Raw genomic sequence first — 19,281 nt, forward strand, 5'->3', positions numbered from 1 at the left:
TGAAAAGGAAGGGTATTTCCAGAATATTAGTATAACTTTCAGGATTCTATGAGTTCTGAAAATAAGAATCCAGTGATGACTTCTGCGGGCCAAAGGTAATGGAGAAAAGATAAGCCATTGATCTGGGGCTGGGTGGATCTGAGAGGGTGAGCAGCAATATTTGCACTATGGAACATGATTTTCCCCAAGGTTTAGGGAATATGAACAGGATGACACATCTGTTGAAAGGTAATACCCCTTCAATACTGGTATCTAGACAATCAACAAAATGATAAACCAAACCTTGATTTGTAGGTTTCTTTGATTTCCTAGGGATAAGAAACAGAAAATTTAATAATCATTTCTCCTGCTCTGAATCAAATCTTACACCTCCCTCCCTCCATATAACCCTTAAATTGCCACTGTCACTCATACCGCTTCATAGATCATTAGAATAAGCCCTACTCTTAATCTTAGGAGAGGAACTCTAGCTCTATCCACCTTGCCCCAGATTCCTAAACGGGCTAGAGCGGTCCCTTCTGCATGAAGCACTTATAGACCTGTACACTAACTTGATACCAGTGCAAGGATCTGAATACTACATGGGGGAATCACACACACACACACATCTCTTTAAGCAGACATGAAATCAAGTAATTATCTCATCTGCCACCATGGCTCGGAGCAACACACAATCCTGATCATATCATCTGGCCAAAAATGGATAATCATCATTTGCACTGAATAGATAATAATAGGAAGTACCTCTTTTCAAACGATTTTTATAAATCTTCATTGATAAATCAATATATCTCACATGGGTCTATGAAATCTGCAATGCAATTTTAATCCAACTATTTATAGAGAAAACTCAACTATCTCCTTCTTTCAATTTTTTTAAAAAGATTTAAAACATTTTATATATTGCTTTATAAATCACCTTGGGAAAGAAAAAATCAGAACAATAAGGAGAAACAAATGGGAAAGAAAAAAAGTGAATACAATGTGTGTTGATTTATATTAAATCTTCAGAATTCTTTTTCAGGATGCAAATGGCATTTTCTATCCAAAGTTTATTGGTATTGCTTTGGATTACTGAACCACTGAGAAGAACCAAGTTCATCACACATTGAAAAGATTTTTTTTAATTTTTAACACATTGCTTTATGAATCATGTTAGAAATGAAAAATCATAGCAAAGAGGAAAATCACATAAGAGATTAAAAAAAAAACAGAAACAAGAAGTGACTTAGCATGCATTGATTTATATTCAATCTCCTCAGTTCTTTTTCTGGATGCAGATGGCATTTTCTGTCCAAGTTTATTGGAATTCCTTTGCATGAATGAATGGCTGAGAAGAAGCAAATCTTTCATAATTGATCATCACACATTCTTACTTTTATTGTGTACAATGTATTCCTGGTTCTGCTTGTTTTGCTCAGCATCAATTCATGTACAACTTTCCAGGCCTTTCTATAATCAGCTTGTTTATCATTTTTATAGAACAATAATATTCCATTACCTTCATGTACCATAACTTATTCAATATTCCCCTATTGATAAGCATTTATTCATATTCCAATTCTTTGCTACCACAAAAAGAGCTGTAATGACACTTCAAGGTGATAGGATGCACAGCTTTATAGCCCTTTGGGCACAGTTCCAAACTGCTCTCCAGAATGGTTGCATCATTTCACAACTCCACAAACAATGCATTACTGTCCCAGTTTCCCACATCCCCTCCAACATTTGTCATTAACATTTCCTGTCATTTTAGCCAATCTGAGAGGTGTGAGATGATATGGTACTTCAGAGTTGTATTAATTTGCATTTCTCTAATCAATAGTGATTTAAAGCTTTTTAAAATGTGATAATAGATGGGTTTAATTGATTCATCTGAAAACAGTCTCTTCATATCCTTTAACCACTTCTCAATTGAGGAATGACTTGTATTCTCATAAATTTGATAGAGTTCTTTATATATTATAGAAATAAGACCTTTATCAGAAATATTGATTATGAAAATTCTTCCAAGTTTGGTACTTCCATTTTATTTTTGTTTCTATTTATTTTATTTGTGTAAATTTTTTTTTAATTTAATGTAATCAGAGTTGTCCCTTTTACTTTTCATAGTATTTTTTAGATTCTCTTTGGTCATAAATTCCTCCATTCTCCAAAGATCAGATTGGTAAGTTATTCCTTTCTCTCAGAATTTAGCTATGTTAACATCCTTTATGCCCAAATCATGTACCCATTGTAACCTTATTTTGGTATGAGATATGAGATGTAGGTCTATGGCAAGTTTCTGGCATATTATTTTCTAGTTTTCCAAGCAATTTTTGTGAAATAGTGAGGTCTTATCCCAACAGTTGGAGTTTGGTGGTTTGTCAAATTACTATTTGACTATTACTATAGTCATTGATTACTGTGTTATGTGTATCTAACCTATTCTCCTGATTTAACAGTTCCAAGTAGTTTTGGTGACTGTTGCTTTTATTATAGTTTTAGGTCTGGTACTGTAAAGCCACCGACCTTTGTATTTTTCCTATTATTCCTCTTGATATTCTTCTAGATGAATTTTATTTTTATTCTTCCTAGTTTTTAAAATAATTTTTAGCAGTTTGATTGGTATGGCACTGAATAAGTAGGCCACTTTAGGCAAAATTGTTATTTTTATTATATTAGCTTAGTCTACCCATGAGCAATTGATATTTTCCCATTTGTTAATTCTAACTTTATTTATATGAGAAGTTTTTGTTTTTGTTTTTTTGTAATTGTGTTCATATGGTTCCTGAGTTTGTTTTGGCAGGTAGATAGCCAGATACTTTATTTTGTCTACAATTATTTTAAATGGAATTTTTCTTTCTATCTCTTGCTGCTGAGCTTTGTCAATTACATACAGAAATGCTTAATATTTGTGTGGGTTTATTTTATCTCGAAACTCTGCTAAAGTTGTGAATTGTTTCAAATAGGTTTTTGGATTTTTTTCTAGGATTCTCTAAGTATATCATCATATAATCTGCAAAGAGTGATGGTTTTTATCTCCTCATTTTTATTCTAATTCCTTTAATTTATTTTTCTTTTCTTATTGCTAAAGCCAACATTTCTACTACTATAATGAATAATGGTGGTGATAATGTGTATTCTTTCACCCCAATCTTATGAGGAATGCATCCCAATTCTCTTCATTAGTTGGTTTTAGATAGATAACACTTATTACTGTAAGGAAAATTCCTTTTATCTCTATGCTCTCTAATGTTTTTTATAGGATTGGGTACTATATTCTGTCAAAAACTTTCCTCTGCATCTCTTATCATATGATTTCTGTTGTCATTGATATGCTCAATTATGGCAATAGTTTTCATGATATTGAACCAGCCCTGCATTCCTGATATAAATCCCACTTAGTCATGCTGTATTATCCTATTATTATATATAAAATGTATATATATGCACACACACATATATATGTATTCTATTTGCTAATATTTCATTTTAATTTTTTGCATCAATGTTCATTGATTGGTCTGTAATATTCTTCCTCTGTTTTGTCTCTTCCTGGTTAGATATTAGTACCATGTTTGCATCATAGAAGAAACTTGGCAGGACTCCTCTAATTTTTCCAAATACTTTATATAGTAAAGGAATTAATTATTCCTTAAACATTTGGTAGAATTCACGTTTAAATCAATCTGGCTCTGGAGATTTTTTTTTCCTGAGGGAGTTCATTAATGACTTTTTCAATATCTTTTCCTAAAATAGGGACTATTTAAATAATTTATTCCCTCTTTTATTAATCTGAGCAATTTATCTATCTATATTTTTTTCAGCTGAAGGATAATAAATTCTGCTCCAGCCCTTACTCTATATGTATCTCTCTGTGTCAAATGTATTTTTTATTATAGTTTTTTTTAATTGACAGAAGATATGCATGGGTAATTTTTTAATATTGTCTCTTGCAATCACATCTGATCCAACTTTTCCCTTCCCTCCCTCCACCCCCTCCCCTAGATAGCAGGCAGTCTCATACATGTTAAACATGTTAAAGTATATCTTAAATACAATATATGTGTACAGATCCATACAGTTTTCTTGTTGTACAAGAAAAATAGGATTCAGAAGGTAAAAATAACCTGGGAAGAAAAACAAAAATGCAAGTAATCCATATTCATTTTGAAATGTTCTTTCTCTGGGTGTAGCTGGTTCTGTCCATCATTGATCAATTGGAACTGAATTAGATCTTCTCATTCTTGAAGATAAACACTTCCATCAGAATATATCCTCATATAGTGTTGTTGTTGAATTTGTATAATGATCTCCTGGTTCTGCTCATTTCACTTACATCAGTTCATATAAATCTCTCCAAGCCTCTCTATATTCATCCTGCTGGTCATTTCTTACAGAACATTAATATTCCATAACATTATACACAATTTACCCAACCATTCTCTAATTGAGGGATATCCATTCAATTTTCAGTTTCTAGACACTAGGAAAAGGGCTGGCACAAACATTCTTGCACATACAAGTCTCTTTCCCTTCTTTAAAATCTCTTTGGGATATAAGCCCAATAGTAACACTGCTGGATCAAAGGGTATGCACAGTTTGATAACTTTTTGATCATAATTCCAAATTGTTGTCCAGAATGGTTGGATGCATTCACAACTCCACACCAACAATGCATTAGTGTCCCAGTTTTCCCACATCCCCTCCAGCATCCATCATTATGTTTTCCTGTCATCTTAGCCAGTCTGACAGGTATGTCCTGGTATCTCAGAGTTGTCTTAATTTGTATTTCTCTAATCAATAGTGATTTGGAACACCCTTTCATATAAGTAGAAATAGTTTCAATTTCATCATCTAAAAATTGTCTGTTTATATTATTTGACCATTTATCAATTGGAGAATGGCTTGATTTCTTATGAATTAGCATCAATTCTCTATATATTTTAGAAATGAGGCCTTTATCAGAACCTTTAACTGTAAAAAAATGTTTTCCCAGCTTATTGCTTCCCTTCTAATCTTGTTTACATTAGTTTTGTTTGTACAAAAGCTTTTTAACTTGATATAATCAAAGTTTTCTTTTTTGTGATCAATAATGATCTCTAGTTCTTCTTTGGTTACAAATTCCTTCCTCCTCCACAAGTCTGAGAGGTAAACTATCCTATATTCTTCTAATTTATTTATAATCTCATTATTTATGCCTAAATCACAAACACATTTTGATCTTATCTTGGTGTATGGTGTTAAGTGTGGGTCCATGCCTAGTTTCTGCTCTATTAATTTCATCAAATGTATTTTTTGTAAAGAACATATTGTAGGATTTGGCTATTTAGTCCACTCTGCTATTTGCTTCCATTTTGTGTGAGAGTTCATCCCATTCACATTCACATTTATGATTACCAACTTTATGTTTCCCTCCATCCTATTTTCTCCCCTGAATATACTTTTGTTTTCTCTTTTCACCCTGTCCCTCTGTAGTAGTGTATTGTTTTTAAGCTCACCCCAACCACTACCTCCCCTATCTTCCCTCTTCCTTTCACTTTTCCCCTAATCTTCCTGCCCTTATATCAAGCCTCTCAATTTTCTTTCCTCTTTTTTCTCCTACTTCCTTATAGGGTAAGATAAATTTCTGTACCCAAATGAATTATTCAATTATTCCCTTTTTGCACCAAAACTGGTGAAATCAAGCTTCAGATAATATTCATCCCACTTCTTTCTTTCCCTCAATTGTAATAGGTATTCTGTGTCTATTTCTATCCTCTTCTCTTAGTACAATTCTTTTTCCACCCCGATAATGCTTTTTTTATATCATCATATCAGAGTCCATTCAAAATCATCTCTTTCTATGATGCCCCCTTCTAAATTCCCCAATAACAGATACAGTTCGAGTTACAGATATCATTTTCCCATCTAGGAATGTGAACAGTTAAACTTTTGCCTGTTTAATTTTATATGCATTCTTTTAGTCTGATATCTGGAGATTAAATTTTCTGTTTAGTTCTGGTTTTTTCAATAGATATGATTGAAAGTCTTTTATTTCATTGAAGATCCATCACCTGCCTTGAAAGATGATTCTAAATCTCACTGGACAGTTGATTATTGATTGTAACCCCAGGTTCTTTGCTTTCTGGGATACAGTATTCCAGACCTTCTGATCCTGTATTGTAGATGCTGCCAGATCCTGGGTAATCCTGACTGTTACTCCTTGATATTTGAATTGCTTTTGTCTGGCAGCTTGTAGCATTTTTTTTTCCTTGAGATCTTAGGTATGGAGTTTCCCAACAATGTTTCTTGGGGTTTTCCTTGTGGGATCTCTTTCTGAAGGTGATTAATGAAGTCTCTCAATGATTATTCCCCTCTCTGTGTCTAGAATATTAGGGCAATTTTCCTTGATGATATCTTGAAGAATGCTCCTCAGGATCTATTTTCCAAGTCATTTATTTTTCCAATGAGGTATTTTACATTTTCTTCCATTTTTCATTCTTTTTAGTTTGTTTGACTGATTTTGTATCTCAAAAAGAAATTAGCTCCCATTTTCCCTGTTCTAGTTTTTTGATGTTTGATTTTCTCCAGATAGCTTTTGTATCTCTTTTTTCATTTGATTAATTCAGGTGGCATTTTCTTCAGTGGGCTTTTTTTTTTTTTTTTTTTTTTTTTTTTTTGCATTTGGCCAATTGTATTTTTTCTAAGGGATTGCCTTCCTTTTCCAAGCTGTTGACTCCCTCTTGCATACCTCTCATTTGTTTTCTCATTTTTTTTCTTCTACCTCCCTTATTTGCCTTTTAAAGAACTCTTTTATGTGTACTTCCAAGAAGCTATTTGGGCTTGAGACCAATTCATATCACTCTTGGAGATTACCTTTCTGGACATTTTGTTCTTCTCTGAGGTGGTGTTTTGGTCTTTCCTGTCACCATAGTAGCTCTCTATGATGAAGGTGCTTTTCTGTTTCTTAATTATTTTCTTTTGATATTTTTTCTTTTTTTAATTTTATGATTGAACTCTGCTTCTAGGGTATATGGGACATTATCACAAGCTTGTTATGCTGCTTTGAGTCTTGGCTTTGAGCATAGGGATCTGTTGTATTTTCAGTGAGGTAGCTTTCCTGATCTTTCAAGGAAATAGCCTGCTTTCCCAGAATTTGTCTTCTGAGCTAGGACTGTCCCAATGGTCTGCTTTGCTATTCAGCCAGGATGGAAGGTCTCAGTTGTTAATCTGCTATGTTTAAGATTCTCTAACTAGCTTTCCCAGGCTCCATCAGACCTGGACTGAACATCTTTTCACCCCAATGAAACTAAGCTTTATTGAAGTTTTCCTAATCTATCTTGAGCTGGAGAGTGATTTAATTCTTTCAGACTGTTTGGAGGCTTGATTTCATGTGGTTTTGGGGGGAAACTGGAAAAGCTGAAGCAGCATCCTGACTTTAATCTGCCAGCTTGGATCTACCCATGTGCCCTTCCAAAAATTGCTGAGACTTAAGTGGTTTTCAAGTTGTTGTTGTTGTTGTTGTTGTTGTTGTTATTGTTGTTGTTGTTTTCCCTAGCATAAAATTATGAGACTCTGATTCTACTCTCCCATTTTCATCTATTGGTCTACATGGCATCAAATTCAGACAAAAAGATGCTCCTTACAGGTTAAACTCATTATCTCTAATCTTCTCACTAAATTAAGCTTCAATTACCTTTACCACCCTTAGTCTCCTGTCCTTTCTATTACATTGCAAACTCGTTGAGGGCAGGGACTGTCTTTTTTATTAATTTTCTTTCCAGTGCTTCATATAATGCCTAACCTATAGCACTTAAATTTTTCTCAGGTTGTCCCATTAGATGTAGACTGTTTAAAAAGAAAAAAACAAAAAGAAAAAAAATCCCACAAAAATCTCATGTAAATCAGGATACAAGCACTAGCCAATTTTTTTCCTGTAGTTATCTTTCTCAGACATATTTAATTTTAATCCCTTCCTTCAGATAAAAATTTCCTTTTTACCACATTTTATCTGTTAACTCAATCTCCTTTATTCCCATATCCCCAGGGAAAAAAATACTGTTCTTAGTTTATTTATTTACTCTCTTTCTCCAGTGATCTGATAAATCCCATTTCTGGCCAGCCCAAAACATGATTTGGATAATGAACTTGCCTTTTTTCCTTCCATTCAAATATGCCAAAAATTCCAAATTATGGGAAAAATTAGATGTCTTTCAAAGAAATGGATGTCTCATTTGCAACTGCATGTAATAATTTCAGAAGAAAAACAGTAGATTGATAACAGCTATCAAAAAAAATTTAAGGTTACTCAGTATGAATATGAGAAATGATTTTCATTGTTACTTTCTACCACATGGGGAAAAATGAATGAATATCACTGAACTTTCTATTTTCTATTTGTTATAAACAATTCACAAAGGTATGGAGAAAGGTATAGGATATGGTAATAAGATGAATATATGAATCATATATTACACCATGTACTTTCAGTGAGCCTATCTTTAAATAAGTGCAGATGTACAATTTGTATGTGTGAGTTTAAAACTCCACATAGAGTAAAAACTGAATTAATTTTTATTCTTTGAATGTCATGATGCTCTATACAAAAAATGTATTATTAATACATATTTGATAACCTTAGTCAATATATAGTGATAAAGTATGATGTAGTAGAAAGTAGATAACGATTTTTCATGAGATTACTTGGGTTAAAGTTTTTCCTCTGATATTAAATTTGGCCAGGTCACATAAAACTCTATGAATCTCAGTTTCTTAATCTATAAAATGGGACTAGTAATTCTTTTATTGCCTAGGAAAATGCTTTGTGATCCTTAAATTGCTGTATTGAAGTTCATGAATATTTTGAGGCTAAGAGAAAAGGCAGTGAGGTTTTTTCTTTGTAGCATAGATCAAAGTAGACATTAACGGATATCCATCCATATTACATTACCAACTAGGTAATCAAGTTCAAAAATCCACCTTACAATAACATGCTATTTAATTATGAATTTATATTTGAGTTTTATCATCAATATTTATCATATTGACTTGATAGTTATCATTAGTTGTGTGTGACTTCTTAGAGTCTAGATCAGTGGTTCTCAAACTTTTGTTTTCAGTATCTTTATCCTATTAAAAATTATTTTTGTGTATCTGGGTTATATTTATAGACATTTACCATATTGGAAATAAAAACTATTTTTGAATTTGTAGACTCTCTAAAAGGGTTTCAGAGATCCCCAGGATTCTCTAGACCATACTTTGAGAACCACTGGTCTAGATGGTTAATTTTACAAATATAAGGAATTATAATTCATAGGGCAGCTAGATAGCACAGTGGATATAGTAGTAAGTGTGGAGTCAGAAAGACTCCTCTTCCCAAATTCAAATCTGTCTTCAGACACTTGCTAGATCTGTGACTCTGGGCAAGTCACTTAACTCTATTTGCCTCAGTTTATTCATCAATAAAATGGGATGGAGGAAGAAAAATAAGAGACCACTCCAATATTCTTACCAGGAGAATTCCAAATAGGATAAGAATGAGTCAGATATAACTGAAAAAATGACTCAACAACATCAACAATATAGTGCACAGTAACAAATAGAAAGCATAGCAATAAAAAGGAAGTCATAGGTCTTTCAGATTGTGCACATGCACAAATATTCAAACAACACATATACACAGATATATTATGCATGAATATTGTGTATATATCTTATGAATTAAAAAGTTTGGGGTTATGGAAAAGAAAGCCCTCTTTCATCCTAGATTATGCTTTGGTTTAAACTAGTGAACATCAAAAAATGACTCATTTCAGTCTGCCTGACAATTTCTCTACATGGCATCAAAATAAGTATATTATTAAGAAATGACATTTTCTTCCTTGCTCATTTTGGAGCTGTTATTCCTGGTATCTGTTTCTTAAACAAAAGAATTTCTACCATTTCAATGAAAGAAAATGATAACGCAAGGTCAACACTATAGATTGGATGAGTAGACAGCCAGCTGTGTGCTAGAATTTGAGGGTCATTGGAGAAGCTATGTTCTGTTTAAAAACAAAGAAGAAAACAAAAAAACAAATTCCTTGTCAGTCTGCAAATGGACCATTTTTTGTCAGATAAAGTTAGCTGGAAGAAATTATTCTTCCTTATATGTTAATATATCCCAATGTGTTAAGGAATGCCTCTTGACCTTTATCCAGATAACACATATTGTTCAGGAAGGACTAGCATTGCTCTGGTGAAGGCTTGCCAAATCCTTTTCAGGGCTGCTCATTCATCTTTAGTACCTACCTGTCTTCCAGCTCTCACCTATAGTGCACAGAATGGTCACACCCCACTAAAACAGACTCAGAAGAGGAGCTAAACCGGGCTGACTAACCAACAGACCTCAAACCCATCAGTAAAGGGGATGTCTACCCCAAGTATGTGAAAACTTCCCCCAGTGAAATGATTGGAAGGTCTGGGAAGCAGTTTCTATGGAATACTGAAAGCTTGATCAGACACTGAAGATGCCAAAGTCATCCACTGCATCATAGTGTTTTCACTTTTATCTCATCACTGGCTTTTAGCTACTGGAAGACAGAATGTGTTTGACAGATTTGTGCAACTCTGCCTTACTTAAATCCAATTCACAGGTAAGTCAGGAAGACATCACCCCATGATATCATTGATCCTCTTCAAAAATGAAGGATGAACAATAACATAAAGGAGTGACTTCTTCCAACCAATTAGCTGTCACCTTGGAGAAGAAAAATTGTTGTAAGAAAATAACATATAAGAAAGCTAATCCAGGTTGCAGTGAGAGATGAATTTTGAGGAGGAGAAATTTAGAGCATAGGATACTATTTGGAATGTAACAGACACTTGAGCAACAGAAAGAGTTTTGTTTGTTTGTTTCTACTATACAGAAAATAGGAAATTGAAGAATAGCAGGAGAAAACTGAAAAGCAGGATATAACAGAGGGAGGGATGGTAAGCATTCAAACTAATACAATCAGAAGATGATCTTTAATTTTTTTAATCTTTTTATAGCCTAGCCCTTTTCTATAATTCCAGTTTTCTGTCTTATTCTCCTTATATTGTGTAATACAGTGACATTGATGTTCTTGTGGTTCTTGGAACCTGACCCAGAATCACTTCCCAATTTTAAATATTTTCACTGACTCTTGCCAATGCTGAGACATCTTTCTCTCTTTGTTTTGCATAACTTTATATGTGGGAGAGTGGTTGAGGGAAGAAGGAGCAAGGGAGTGGGTGGAGAAGAAGGGAGAGAACCTGAAACTCAAAATTTTAAAGACAAATGTAAAAATATGTTTCACATATAATTAGGGAAAAAATACATTAAAACAAGAAACATTTCTCTCCTTCATTTCTGCCTCCTGCTTCTCTGGCTTTTTTTTTTCAAATCTCAAATAAAACCCCACCTTCTGCAAAAAATGTGCTGTTCAGTCTTCTTTAATTGTAGATCCTTCTGATATTATCCCCCATTTCTCCTACATATATTTTATTTGTACATAGTTATTTGCTTGTTTTCCTCCATTAAACTCTGAGCACTTTGAAAATAGTCTTTTTTTCCTCCTTTTATGTATCCCCTTCACTTAACACAGTATCTAGCACCAAGTAGGTGTTTAACAGATGCTTATTGAATTTATAAACATAAATATCATTTTTTATAGTTTTTCCTATGATGGACTCTAAAATCACAGTTTAAAAAAGTAGATTCAATTTATAGGTTATGTCAATTATCTAAATCACTGGGGAATGACATAATTGTCAAAGTAGGGAAACAAGGTTTTAGTAAACTAAAGAAAACCTTTTTATAAAATAAATACAATGTTATTGTTGTTCACACTCCTGCTCTCAGCATCTTGGACTTGGAAGGGATCCCAAAGGCAATCTATTGTGACACATACCTCAAAAAAAATACCATTAAAACACACAGATTCCAGCGGCTTTCTCTAACACTCACTGAGTTAATTACACTGTATAAACATAGACTTCCTGCTGCATTGAGAGGACTCTACATACACCAACAGAAAAGTCCCTGTTAAAGGGTATTGTATGTAGCTATATATAACCATTCGAATATTCCACTTTTCATTTGAAAGAACCTCCCTTTATTTCAATTATAATATGAGTCTCAAGGTCATCCAATCCCAATAACCAATTTTGTCAAATGATAGGGATGGAGTTGAATTGGGCTGATATTCTCTTAGTTTAAAAAGAAATATTAGTGTTAAAAAGAAATAAAATACTTGAGCTTATTCTACAATTACAAAAAATAGATTAACTTCTAGAACACAAAGATTTTTCAACAAGTATAGTATAGGACTAAGCTTGGGGAATAAAAGCTTCCCCTTTCCTGATCTTGGTACATCTGCCAATTCTGAAGTACTTCAACTCAACATTATCCGACTCTCTACAACATTAGGTAACCAGAAACCTATGTATATGTGCACTGGCCAGTCTTATAATAGAGACAGCTTGTTCCTTTTTAGGTAAAAAAAAATAATCTAACTTGTGTGGCTGGGGAGAAGAATGAACTCTTGTAATCAGCAATCCTATCATACACAAGATACCGTATACTTTCAGTATTTTAAAGATACATTTTGCATGTTTTCCTTGGTCAATTTAAATTTTTTCCTTATATCTCCTTCTCTATAAAATTAACTTCCTCAAAGTTATTTAGAGTACCATAGCTATATGGGGAAAGGGATATGTGTTCCTTTTTAATTTGAGAAAACCTCAACCCAAGTTTATTGTTGTTGTTGTTGTTTTTTGCCACCAGCTTCCAGATTTGCATTATTAAATGTTCAATAACTAGAGACTGAAGTTGACAACATTATCTTAGATATTTGTCTTACAAATGAGAAAATATTTGTAATTTCTGGCTTTTGTGAAAGGGATTAGAAACAAAATAAAGAATGTCAAAAAAATTTTATAGAATAGAGTATATTAAAATTTACTTTTATGCAATATACTTACACTATCTTAGTTGTAAGCTTACAGTATTTCTAGATGGATATTTAGCTTCACAGATATAGGTATGGAGCCTACATCTTTATTTCACTACACTAGAGAGATATTAGATAAGGGAATTCCCTCTAATTAAGGTACATATCCCTGAAATGAAAAGGTTTTTCTTGATCTGACATGAGAAAGAACCTGGCCAGGTTAACACAACTAGTATGTGACATGCATGGTTTGAACTTTGAACTTGACCTCTAAGGTCTTCTGCCTCAAAATCCTCAACTTTTTATTGTACCATACTACTATCTTTCATCATGTTGATTGCTACAAGAAAAATTTTTGACATATAAATAAACCATAGCATCAAACTAGTGCATAACTGTTTCTACAAAGTTTAAATAGATGCTTTCAAGTGTTTATGAAATGAGATATTATTAAAAATGTAGATTAAATTGATTTATTTGATACTAGAAAATAATTTCATTATTAACACAATGCAGTACATCCATGTTTCGTGTCATACCACCAATGTTTTCCTTAGAAGATGTTTCTAAATTCAATTTTTGAATACAAAAATTGAACTTTGAAACTTCTTTTTAGGAAAATGTTTATTGATCTTACAAAGACATTTCCTCTACAATGGTCTAGATCTCCTCAAAACAACTCCTTAAAACAAACAAATGAAAACAATAACAAAAACAAACATGCAAAAATAATAAAAACATAAGCAAAAAAAGTAGGCAGTTATTAGAATTTAGCTACTTGTTTTGTGCTTGAGAAACTATAGATGTAGAAATGTTAATTGAAAAAATGTTTAACAGTAATGTTTTCTTATTAATAAAATAACAATTGGCTGATACTTGTAAAACACTTTGTGCCAGGTACTATGCTAAGCAGTTAACAATTATCTCATTTGGTCCTCATAACAAGCCTGGATTGTTGTTCAGTTATTTTATCCTGTGTAACTCTTTGTAACCCCATTTGGGATTTTCTTGGCAAAGATACTAGAGTAGTTGCCAGTTTCTTCTCCATCTCACTTTACAGATGAGGAAACTGAGGCAAACAGGTTAGTGACTTTCCCAGAGTATGAGTCCAGATTTGAACTTATTTATAAATGAGTATTTCTGAGTTCAGATCTGGACCTATTCACTGAATCCCCTGGTTGACATTTGTTATATCATTTGATCCTCACAAAAACCCTGGAGTTATATGCTATTATCATCATCATCCCTATTTTACAGATGAAAAAAAATCAAGACAAAAGTTAAGCTATTTGTCCTAGGTCACAGAAACTTTGAATTTACACAGAATGTTTGAGAATAGAATTGAACTCAGGTCTTCCCAAATGCGGGTCTTTGAAATATAGAATCATCATCAATGTATTCAATCACATTTTCTTAGAATAGGAAGTTCTTTAATTCTCCTCTTCCTATATAATTTCTCCAGGAATATGTCATCCAGCATATATGCATTGATACCTCTTCCTTTTTAAATATAGTTTTATGATAAACTTGATAACTTTCAACAAAAAAAATCAAATATACAAAAAGATTGCACATAAAATTGCATATTTCTATATTTTTTCAAGTAAAATATGTAAGTTAATTTTAACAAAGTAATATCTAGATCTTTCTATTCACTTGCATCTCAACTATTTCCACTCAAGATATTTTTCCATATTTTGTTACTATGGTTGCTATTATTTAAATAACTACTGTTAAGTATAGCTTTCTTTATATCAGTTTCTATTCCCTGATTCTATTTTCTTCATTCTGGTTTCTATTTTCATCAGATTCTATTCTGTTTCTATTTTCTTCACTCTGTCATTAAATATATATCCTTATTTATTTATATTATCAATGCATCTACACATATAGCAATCATATTCCATTACATTCATTTGCTTAATTTCTTCAGGCATCAAGTAAATTTTCAAATCCTTTATATTAAAGATAATGCTCAAGTATTTTTATATAAATTTAATTTTTTCCTTCCAAATCCATTCTTGAAAGTAGCTTCAATAATGAGATCACAGAGTCAAAGGGCATGAGTACCTTTGTACCTTCTGTCATGTTCCTTACTGTTTTCCACAAAGATCTTCTGAATTCACTGTTCTAACAATGTTGTAGTTTGTCAGATTTTCCAAAGCAATTTAGCAAGTTCCTGTATGTTCTGCATATAAGGACTATTTTTTTTTTTAAAGTGGAGATCTCAGTAGAAATTTTGTTGCTCCTGAGCATGTTGCATAACAGTGGAAAAACACAGATTACGCCAACACCCTTGAAGAGATAAACAACCCATGCAGAACAGAACTCAAGCTGTTTGTGGAACTGTGCCTAATCGACATCCACAGAGGAGTTTGACAATGGGATTCAATATCCCTCAAACCATTTCCAATTACCTTGGAAGCATTGTTCCAACACACTGATTGGAAAAAATGGAAGATACATCAATGAATATCTCACACATTTGCTTTCTTGAAGATGATTAAGTTTTGTTTTGTTTAGTTTAGTTTTTTCCCCCCTGGTTTTTGTTAAAGATTCTATCCTTGAGTGCCAAATATAGCAAGAATAATACTGATTAGTGTAGAAATTAAACAGGAGGGCAGATAGGTGGTATAGTAGATAGAATATCGTGCCTGGACTCAGCAAGACTCATCTTTCTGATCAAATCTAGTTTCTGAAACTTACTAGCTGTGTGACATTGGGCAAGTTATTTAAGCCCATTTGCCTCAGTTTTTTCATCTGTAAAATGAACTGGAGAAGGAAATGGCAAACTAGCCCAGTTTACCAAGAAAACCCCCAAATGGGATCATGAAGAATTAGACAAGATTCAAAAACAACTAGACAACAAAGAAATTAGATAAAGTGGATATATAACATGACTAATCAATAAATGATTCAATCAAAAAGCATGTGTCATGTACTTAATATGTTCCAGGCATTGTGATAAGCTTTATAACTTCTGTCTTCAAGAAGCTCATATTCTAAAGGAGGTGATAACACATAAAAATGATGGGAAACAGCTGCAAAATAGCCAGGATGGAAAAGCTGTAGGCTGTTGAAAGAAATAGGTTCCTTCAGAAGATGATGCTAAAGAAATCTTTAAAAAAATAAATAAATAAACAACAGCAACAATAGGTATGCTAAGAGACAAAGGTAAGGAAAGAATGGTAGAAAAGGAAAGGGAGAAGAAGAAATGATACAGGTTTATTTGATCCATCAATTTTAACAGGTTAATAATGTGGAATAAATAGAAATTAGCTTTAATTTGTTTCAGCCATGACTTGCTATGACTTAGAAAGATCACATATGAATGAAACAGAAATATTCAATTTTACAATGTCTTTGCCCTCCCATGACTCAATATAATTCTACTCATTGATCCTGATGTTTTCACTGATAAATTTCCATTCATCTTGAATTTTTTCCTTTTGTGCTCCCTTTATCTTCTGACAAGAAGACTAGGTTTCCCCTGAGGGTGATACTGAAGCCCTGGCCACCCATAATGCTAAATGCACTTTGTTTTATCCTGTACTCTGCTAAGGATAGTAAATATAGAGGAAGAGTTCCTTCCCACTGAAATTTATAGAGCTCCCTCTACCACAATCCTTCAGCAACTTCTCTTTGTAGTTTATTCTCTCCAGCTATACCATCCTATCCAGATTCTGGTTATAGTTATTTACCAGAATCTAGACATTCTCTCTTTCAAGAGATTCAGGTTCTTAATGGCAGTCTTACTCTTCCACTGATCCCCTCAACTTATATATAATTGGGATCTTTGACAGATACTTTGAGTTTTCCTTAAACATGATTGCCATGTAATCCCTCAATCTTCTCAGTTCCAAACACCTATTTCTTCATGCTTCACGCAGGGAAGGCTATACCCTTAACTTTATCATCACTTACAAGTGTTCCACTTGTAATTATATATAATTCATTCATAATCAAGATTATGAAATATCTTTATCTTCCTATTACCTCCTATAATTCTCTTTTCCTGTTTCACTTCTTTTTAACCCATTCTTTGTCATTTCCACAATGTCTACTCCTTTTGCCTCAATATTCTTTCAGCATTCCACTTTCATCCCATATCAGTCATTACCTTTACCAGTTCAGGATTGTACTATATTCTTCTCCCAAACTGCATGTCTCCATTTACTCTTTCTACATATATTTTGTCAGTGATACTGGGTAAGTCATAGAACTTTGCTGACCTGATTCCCTATAAATCTCAGCTAGAATCTCTTTGAAGCACAAGGCAATCCTTATTCCTAAACTGATTCTGTATTGCCCTCCTACATCACCTAAACCTTCTTATCCTTCCTGAGACCTCCTAAAACAGTTCACCCCTCCCTACACCCACATAAGAGTACACTACCCCCCCATTTTACTGAGAAAATAGAAGTCATTCTTGAGTTTTCTCTTCTCCCAATTCACCTTATCCAAACTTCTTGACATCATTTCTTAATTTTACTTTTTTTTCCCCTAGTAATGAAAAACTGGCTTTCTTAAGGATAACCTCTTTTCTTGTACTCTTAATTGCATCCCAGTAGTATCTCCAGCCAAGTTCCACAATCATTCTCAAACATTTTCAGTTTCACCATAGCTACTGCCTCACTCTTTGTTGTTTAAAATCATGACGAGACTTTCTAATCCATAAAAAGAAAATAAAAGCCCTCAATCTTTTGTCCCTATAATAATCTCCTTTCTTTCATAATCTATAAGATGTGTTCTATTCTCTTTGCCTGTCAAGAATTTCTCAATCCCTTGTAATCTGACAATTTCTCAATTAAAATTTATTTTCACAGTTACTAAAAATCACATATTGCCAAATTTGATGGATTTAATTCAAATCAGAACCTTTTTCTACTATCTTTCTGTAGTATTTGATTCTACTATCCACTCTCTTCTTATTTCAAGATAGGGTAAGGGAAGAGGTTGATGGGAAACCGTCCTCTTTTAGACATCCTGACTATTTGAATGTTATTTCTTAATTTCACTGCTGCATTATTATTCATTTTCCACTTTCTAATTGTGAGAGTATCATCTGTCCTGAATGCTCTTTTCTTCTCTGTTTCATCTAATCTCCTTGTGACTTTATAAATCCCTATGGATTAATTACCATTTCTATATTAATGATTCTTAGATCTACTACTCTAGTTCTAGTCTCTACTATGTTCCATTCCATATAACTATTTACAAAATTGATATTTTGAAATGGATTACCCATAAGCAGCACAAATTCACCTATTCAAAACAGAACTCATTTTCTTTCAACCCAAACCTATCCATATTCTAAACCTCTCCATTTCTGTCAAAATCACTACCATACTTCAATTGACCCAGATTACAAATTTTGGAGTCCTCCTGGACTCTTCAGTCTCACTTACATTGTATAACTATACATATATAACTATATACATTTTATATCTCTTTTATCTGTCCTCTTCTTGACACATGCAGGTAGTTAAGTCTTAGTCAATTCTCACTTGCACTGTTGGAATAATTTCCTTCTTTATTGCTCTCTCTGATTTATTTCACCCTTTCTATTCCACCCTGTATAAACTGGCAAAGTAAACTTTCTAACTCAGAGACCATGAGACTCCTCTACTCAATAAACTCCAAATGGTAAGCTTTTATCTCTAGGGTCAAATAAAAACCTTTCATGAGCTACTTCCAACTTGTTCTTTCAAATTTATTACACATTCTTCACTTTCACATATTCTATGCTTCAGGTAAGCTGGATTTCTTTTTGTTCCTTATACAGAACAGTTGATGTCCTAACTCTGTATTTTTGCCCAGGTTTTTACCATACTTGGAATATTCTCTCTTCACTTTCTCTTAATCCCCATGCTTTCAAAGGTTAAATTTCACCACTCATATGAGGTTTTTTCCTATGCACTAAAATATCAGACCTCCTGTAACTTTATATTTAGCTGTTTGTGGCTTTTGTATGTATGTGTATATACACATATTATATATGCATATACACATATTTGTATATTCATATGCATATGTAAGTAAACACACAAATATGTTGTGTGAATGTAAACTTGAGAATATAATTTCATTTTTGTCTTTGAATCCTAAATGCCTAGGTCATGTGTAGTGGGTACTTAATATATTATTTCAGATTGATCATAATGGAAACCGGTAAAATTGACCTCATATATCTATAACTGAGATGTTGTAAAATTTAACTTTTTCTATCATTTTCAAAAGTGGATAAATAGTTAAATATATCATGACATAACAAATACAGAAGTAAATACTAAAACCCAGAATGGGGATTGTTGATAATAATAAAGACCAAAAGAAGAGCTAACAAAAGGTAAATTATCAT

The 19,281-nt window shown here is 32.9% G+C and overlaps 1 long non-coding RNA gene across 1 annotated transcript in view; it reads right to left on the reverse strand.

The window, feature by feature from the left end:
* The window catches only part of LOC127553300 (uncharacterized), a 74,394-nt gene extending 59,298 nt beyond the window's left edge, over positions 1-15,096 (reverse strand). The window contains exon 1 of the long non-coding RNA XR_007951717.1: positions 14,991-15,096. This is a non-coding gene — a long non-coding RNA (uncharacterized LOC127553300). The remainder of the gene's footprint in view (positions 1-14,990) is intronic.
* Positions 15,097-19,281: the final 4,185 nt, after the last annotated feature.

The sequence above is a fragment of the Antechinus flavipes genome, chromosome 3, assembly GCF_016432865.1.
Source record: "Antechinus flavipes isolate AdamAnt ecotype Samford, QLD, Australia chromosome 3, AdamAnt_v2, whole genome shotgun sequence".
In the NCBI taxonomy this organism is placed as follows: Eukaryota; Metazoa; Chordata; class Mammalia; order Dasyuromorphia; family Dasyuridae; genus Antechinus; species Antechinus flavipes.